General features: G+C 40.3%; 1 pseudogene; it reads right to left on the reverse strand.

The window, feature by feature from the left end:
- Positions 1–324: 324 nt before the first annotated feature.
- Positions 325–7,006, reverse strand: LOC123997317 (annotated as a pseudogene).

Genomic DNA, 7,006 nt, shown 5'->3' on the forward strand with positions numbered 1-7,006 from the left:
ACCACCACCTTTACAACTCACTAATTTCACCACTCTCACTACTATCATTACTCTCACTTCTATCACTTCGAACACTCCTCTCACTACTCTCATTACTATCACTACTATCACTTCTCTCACTATTCTCATTACTCTCATCACACTCATTACTCTCACTAATATCATTAATCTTACCACTTGCGCTACTCTCACCACCCTAACTACTATCACTGCTATAACTACTATGACTACCCTCACAACTTATAACTACTCCTCACTACTCTCATTTCTATCTTTACTCTCATTAACATCACTACGCTCACTATTCTCACTACACTCCCAACTCTAAGCACTCCCACAACTATCACCACTTTCACTATGATCAGAACTCTCACCACCCTCACTGCTCTCACTACTATCACTAATCTCACCACCATAACTACTCTCACTACAATCACTATTCTCACTACTGTCACCACTATCATTACTCTCAATGCTATCACTACTATCACTAATATCACTACTCTCACTACTATCACTGCCTTTACAACTCTCACTAATATCACTACTCAATACTCTCATTACTATCACTACTCTCACGATTCTCACTACTATCACTCCTCTCACCACTCTCACCATTCTAACTGCTCTCACTACTATCAATAATCTCACCACCCTCAATACTCTCACTACTCTCAATATAATTACTACTCTCACTACTCTCACGACTATCATTACACTAATTTCTCTCACTAATATCGCTACTCTCACTACTATCACTACATTTACACCTCTCTCTAAAATCACTACTCTCACTAGTATCACTACTCTCACCACCCTCAATAGTCTCACTACTCTCAAAATAATCACTACTCTCACTACTATCATTACTCTCACTAATATTGATACTCTCACTACGATCACTACCTTTACAACTCTCACTAAAATCACCACTCTCACCACCCTGAATACTCCCACAATCATCACTACTATCATTACTCTCATTACTTTCACTAATATCACTACTCTCACCACTCTCACTACTCTCACTACTATGTATACTCTCACTACTATGAACACTCATTCTATCACTACTATCACTACCCTCACAACTCTCACTAATATTACAAATCTCACTACTATCACTACTATCACTACTATCACGACTCTCACCAATCTCATCACTATCACTACTATCACTACTTTCACTACTCACACAATCTGAACTACTCTCACTTCTATCTTTACTCTCATTCCTCTCACTATATCACTACTCCCAATATTTTCAGAATTGTCACCACCTTCACCACTCTCATTAATATCACACTATAATTATTATCACTGCTATTCCTACACTCAGTACTCTCACTACTCGCACAACTCTCATTACTCTCACTACTATCACAATATCACTACTATCATTCCCCTCATGAATCCCTCTAATATCACTACTCTCACTACTATCACTACCTTTACAACTCTAACTAATATCACAACTCTCACTACTTTCACTACTCTCACCACTATCACCACTCACTACAATCACAACTCTCACTACTATCACTACTCTCACCAATCTCACCATTATCACTACTATCACTGCTCTCACCATCCACACTACACTCACTTCTATCTTTACTCTCATTCCTCTCACTAATATCACTACTCTCACAATTTTCAGAACTATCACCACCCTCACCACTCTCACAACTATCACACTATAACTACTCTAAATACTATAGCTACTGTCAGTACTCACACTACTCTCACCACTCTCATTACTCTCATCACTCTCACTAATATCACTGCTCTCACTACTCTCACTACTATCACAACTATCACTACTCTCACAACTATCACTACTCTCAATACTCTCACTACTCTTACCACTATCACTACCCTCACAACTCTCACTTCTCTTCTCACTAAATTCACTACTCTCACTGCTATCGCTACTCTCAATAATCTCACCACCCTCACTACTATCACTACTCTCGCTACTCTCATTACTCTCACCACTCTCACTACTATCACTACGCTCTCTGCATCTCACTACTATCACTACTATCAACACCCACACTACTCTCATTACTCACATTACTCTCATTACTCTCACTACTATCACTACTCTCACTATTATCACTACTCTCACTACTCTCACTACTATCATTAAAAAAATATATATATTATTTTATTTCACCTTTATTTAACCAGGTAGGCTAGTTGAGAACAAGTTCTCATTTGCAACTGCGACCTGGCCAAGATAAAGCATAGCAGTGTGAACAGACAACACAGAGTTACACATGGAGTAAACAATTAGCAAGTCAATAACACAGTAGAAAAAAATGGGCAGTCTATATACAATGTGTGCAAAAGGCATGAGGAGGTAGGCGAATAATACAATTTTGCAGATTAACACTGGAGTGATAAATGATCAGATGGTCATGTACAGGTAGAGATATTGGTGTGCAAAAGAGCAGAAAAGTAAATAAATAAAAACAGTATAAAAACAGTATGGGAATGAGGTAGGTGAAAATGGGTGGGCTATTTACCTATAGACTATGTACAGCTGCAGCGATCGGTTAGCTGCTCGGATAGCTGATGTTTGAAGTTGGTGAGGGAGATAAAAGTCTCCAACTTCAGCGATTTTTGCAATTCCTTCCAGTCACAGGCAGCAGAGTACTGGAACGAAAGGCGGCCAAATGAGGTGTTGGCTTTAGGGATGATCCGTGAGATACACCTGCTGGAGCGCGTGCTACGGATGGGTGTTGCCATCGTGACCAGTGAACTGAGATAAGGCGGAGCTTTACCTAGCATGGACTTGTAGATGACCTGGAGCCAGTGGGTCTGGCATTACTCTCACTACTATCATTACTCTCATTACCTACAGTAATATCACTAATATCACTACTCTCACTACTACCATTACTCTCACTACTAACACTACTCTCACTGTTTTCACAACTATCAACTCTCGCAGTATTATCGTTACCCTCACTACTCATCACAATCACTACCATCACTACTCTAACTACTATCACTACTCTCACTACTATCACTACGTTCACTACTATCACTACCCTCATCACTCTCAGTACTATCACTACTCTCATTGCTATCATTACTGCCACTACGGCCAACACTCTCACTAAAATCACTACTGTCACTACCCTCACTACTTTCACTATCTCAATATTATCACAACTATTAATGCTCTCATTACTATCATTACCCTCACCACTATCACTACCATCACTACTCTCACTAATATCACTACTCTAACTACTATTACTGCCACTACGGCCAACACTCTCACTAAAATCACTACTGTCACTACCCTCGCTACTTTCACTACTATCACTACTCTCACTGCTCTAAACACTCTCACTACTCTCATGACTCTCACCACCCTCACTACTATCACTACTCTCACTCCTCTCATTGCTCTCACTACTCTCACTTCTCTCAATACTTTAATACTCTCACTACACTACTATCACTACTATCACTAAACTACTTTCCCTACCTTTACAACTCTCTCTAATATCATCACTCTCACTACTATCATTACTCTCACTACACTCACTACTCTCACTACTAACATATCTATCACTTCTATCACTACTCTCACTAATATCACTACTGCCATTACTCTCACTAATATCACGACTCACACTACTATCACTACCTTAACAACTCTCACTAACATTACTACTCTCACTAACAGTGTTACACTCAACACTCTCACTACTATCACAACTGTAACGTCTCTCACTACTATCACTTCTCTCACTACTATTACCACTCTCACTACTATCACTTCTCTCACTACTATCACTTCTCTCACTACAATTACCACTCTCACTACTATTACCACTCTCACTACTATCACTTCTCTCACTACTATTACCACTCTCACTACTATCACTTCTCTCACTACTATCACTTCTCTCACTACTATCACTTATCTCACTACTATCACTTCTCTCACTACTATTACCACTCTCACTACTATCACTTCTCTCACTACTATCACTTCTCTCACTACTATCACTTCTCTCACTACTATCACTTCTCTCACTACTATTACCACTCTCACTACTATCACTTCTCTCACTACTATTACCACTCTCACTACTCTCTCTGCTCTCATTACTATCATTATTTTCACAACTCTCACTACTCTCACTACTATCACTTCTCTCACTACTATTACCACTCTCACTACTATCACTTCTCTCACTACTATCACTTCTCTCACTACTATCACTTCTCTCACTACTATTACCACTCTCACTACTATCACTTCTCTCACTACTATTACCACTCTCACTACTCTCTGCTCTCATTACTATCATTATTTTCACAACTCTCACTACTCTCACTACTATCAACACCCTCACTACTCTCACTACTCTCACCAATCTCATTACTCACATTGCTTTCATTACTTTCACTACCATCACTACTGTCACTTCTCTCACTACTATCACTACTATTACTTATGTCACTACTATTACCACTCTCACTACTCTCTCTGCTCTCATTACTATCATTATTTTCACAACTCTCACTACTCTCACTACTATCAACACCCTCACTACTCTCACTACAATCACTACTCTCACTATTATCACTAATATACATTCTCTCAAAACTCGCACTGCTCCTCTCACTACTATCACTACTCTCACTGCTCTAAACACTCTCACTACTCTCATGACTCTCACCACCCTCACTACTATCACTACTCTCACTCCTCTCATTGCTCTCACTACTCTCACTTATCTCAAAACTTTAATACTCTCACTACACTACTATCACTACTATCACTAAACTACTTTCCCTACCTTTACAACTCTCTCTAATATCATCACTCTCACTACTATCATTACTCTCACTACACTCACTACTCTCACTACTAACATATCTATCACTTCTATCACTACTCTCACTAATATCACTACTGTCATTACTCTCACTAATATCACGACTCTCACTACTATCACTACCTTAACAACTCTCACTAACATTACTACTCTCACTAACAGTGTTACACTCAACACTCTCACTACTATCACAACGGTAACGTCTCTCACTAGTATCACTTCTCTCACTACTATTACCACTCTCACTACTATCACTTCTCTCACTACTATTACCACTCTCACTACTATCACTTCTCTCACTACTATCACTTCTCTCACTACTATTACCACTCTCACTACTATCACTTCTCTCACTACTATTACCACTCTCACTACTCTCTCTGCTCTCATTACTATCATTATTTTCACAACTCTCACTACTCTCACTACTATCAACACCCTCACTACTCTCACTACTCTCACCAATCTCATTACTCACATTGCTTTCATTACTTTCACTACCATCACTACTGTCACTTCTCTCACTACTATCACTACTATTACTTATGTCACTACTTTCAACACCTTTACAACTCTCACTAATATCACCACTCTCACTACTATCACTACTATTACTTATGTCACTACTTTCAACACCTTTACAACTCTCACTAATATCACCACTCTCACTGCTATCATTTCTCTCACTTCTATCACTACTCTCACTACTCTCACCACTCTTTATACACTCACTAATATCACTACTCTCACTATCATGAATATCACTACTCTCACAACTCTCACTACTCTCACTACTATCACTACCCTCACAACTCTCAACTCTCCTCTCACTACATTCACTACTTTCACTGTTATCGCTACTCTCACTTCTCTCACCACCCTCACTACTCTCACCACTCTCACTACTATCACACCTGTCACTTCTCTCACCACTATCACTACTCACTGCTCTCACTACTATTACTACGTTCACTACTCTCACTACTCTCACTGCTCTCACTACTATTACTACGTTCACTACTCTCACTACTCTCACTATTCTCACTACTATCATTACTCTTACCACGCTCACTACTCTCACTACTCACAATGCTTTCACTACTCTCACTACTATCACTACTATCAACACCCTCACTACTATCACTACTCTCACCACTCCCATTACTCTCATTACTCTGATTACTCTCACTGCTATCACTAATCTCACTATTCTCACTACTATCACTACTTTCACTACCTATACAACTCTCACTAATATCACCACTCTCACTACTGTCATTACTCTCACCACGCTCACTACTCTCACTACGCACAATGCTTTCACTACTCTCACTTCTATCACTACTCTCACTACTATCAATAACTTTCAACTCGCTCTATTGTCACCACTCTCACTACTCCCATAACTGGTGGGAGGAGTGATAAATCCTGCTGGACTGAAGTAGGACAGAACAATGGAAACTTTGTTTCTCTGTTTTCATCACACGATATTGCCTCCTCCTCTCGCCCCGCCTCCGTACTCTAGCCCTCAACACATTGCTCACAAAGAGGGCTTTTAATTAAATCTTGTGCGGGCTAATTAGGGAAATTATCTATAAAGCAAATGCAATCTTTAAAGATGTTCTGGCTGAGCCTTTGTGTTAGTGAGAGAGAAAGTGTGTGAAAGTGGAGGAAAAGAGGCAGGGAGCAAAGGGGAGAGGAGGGTGAATCTAAGGGCTTGGTCATCCATTGCTCCAATGTAATTTCCTCCCATAGTCCAGTATAGCCATTTTCATTAAAGGCTGAATTGAAAGAGTAATGCAATGAAGGGACAGGTTGTTTCTCAGCACTCACTGGGTAGCCTGAGGTCTGTGTGTGTGTGTGTGTGTGTGTGTGTGTGTGTGTGTGTGTGTGTGTGTGTGTGTGTGTGTGTGTGTGTGTGTGTGTGTGTGTGTGTGTGTGTGTGTGTGTGTGTGTGTGTGTGTGTGTGTGTGTGTGTGTGTGTGTGTGTGTGTGTGTGTGTGTGTGTGTGTGTGTGTGTGTGTGTGTGCGTGCGTGCGTGCGTGCGTGCGTGCGTGTGTGTGTGTGTGCGTGTACGCGTGTGTGTGTTGGGGTGAAAGGCTATCACCTCTCTCTCACTCCCTGTGCCCAGGTGCCAT

The sequence above is a fragment of the Oncorhynchus gorbuscha genome, linkage group LG15 (assembly GCF_021184085.1).
Source record: "Oncorhynchus gorbuscha isolate QuinsamMale2020 ecotype Even-year linkage group LG15, OgorEven_v1.0, whole genome shotgun sequence".
Taxonomy (NCBI): Eukaryota; Metazoa; Chordata; class Actinopteri; order Salmoniformes; family Salmonidae; genus Oncorhynchus; species Oncorhynchus gorbuscha.